The following is a 1,486-nucleotide window of genomic DNA, read 5'->3' on the forward strand; positions in this document are numbered from 1 at the left end:
TCACTACAAGAAAAATAGAATAGACATTGCCTCTTAGACATCGTTGCTTTTGTGACCGATGTAAAGGTGTTTTCTATATCGATTTGGGCAACCAATGTCTTTTTGTTATAAACATCATTTTTTAGCCCAACCTATGTTATATGTCTGTTTAAAATAATTAATCAACGCGCCTTCCCCATTTCTCCCCCTTAACCAAATAATTCATTCCCTCTGTGTGTTTCCCCCCTTGTTTTTTGACTTAGCAAAATTCTCCCCCCTTTTTTCACCCACATCTTCCCCCTCTTTGTTATTAAAAAACCAAATATTAAAATAAAAAAACAATAAACAAAAACAAAAAATGTGCTCTCATTTTATTTCATCTCTTATCTCTCATTTCATCACCAAGAACATTTCCCTCTATGTGCTCTCATTTCACCTTTCCGTGTAGATTTGAGGAGAAGGCTGCTCTCATTTCACCAAGGTTGCTCTCATTGAGTCCAAATCGAAGTCGGAGTTGCATTGCATTGAGTCGAAGTCGGAGTTGGAGTTCAACTCAGAGTTAAAGGTTTGAGTTCAAGTCGGAGATTGAAGCTAAGTTGGAGATTAAAGCTTGAATTAGGTAAGTTTTAAACCCTAATTTCAGAATTGAGGGTTTGAATTTGAAACCCTAATTTTTTAATTTTTAATTAGTTTAAGCATCTGCATCTGCTTGTTTAATTAGTATGGAAATGAGTTACTTGTCATATAGCAAACCCTATTTTGCTTATGATTTATTTATTTATTTTACTTGTGTAAATGATATGATTTTGTTATTTTCAGTTTACATATAATTTTTATATATGTAAACATATATAAAATGACATGAATTTATAGTTTAATGTAAACATAAAATGCATGCCCTTTCTTGTACTGTACCAAAATTGTAATGTAGATTTTTTGATAATAAAGATTTTTATAGTATAATGCAGATTACTGAAAAGGAATAACAATCAATTTTGATTTTGGGACATGTTTTTGGAGTATCTTTTGGTTAATTTTGATTTAGAGGTATTGAAGAGAGGTAATTTCGATTGTTTTTGAGTATGTGTGTATGTTTTTTAGTAATATATGAATGTTGAAGAATAGGGTAGTGTACTAATTTTAGGCGACTAGGATTGGTTAATATGTGTAATGGTCATTGTTTAACTTTGAGCAAGATACTTTATTAAAACTTAATATAATTTGTGTGGTTATAATGTGCAGTACTCTGTTATATGTACTCTTGTTATCAACCTCTAATTAATCAAGCAGAACTTGTAGGTTCTGCTATAGATTGTAGCTTGTATTTATATGATTTATATTCGGAAAATCAATGAAACGGCAGACTGTTGCAATCCGGTTATGCATCAGACGAAACAGAGAGAGGGAATCAGGTTTTTCTAATTGTAATAAACAAGAAAGTAGCTAATTAATAAGTGGTTTGAGAAATGATATTTAGCATGTGAATAGAATTTTCTTGGCCTATAGA

The sequence above is a fragment of the Apium graveolens genome, chromosome 8 (assembly GCF_009905375.1).
Source record: "Apium graveolens cultivar Ventura chromosome 8, ASM990537v1, whole genome shotgun sequence".
Classification (NCBI taxonomy): Eukaryota; Viridiplantae; Streptophyta; class Magnoliopsida; order Apiales; family Apiaceae; genus Apium; species Apium graveolens.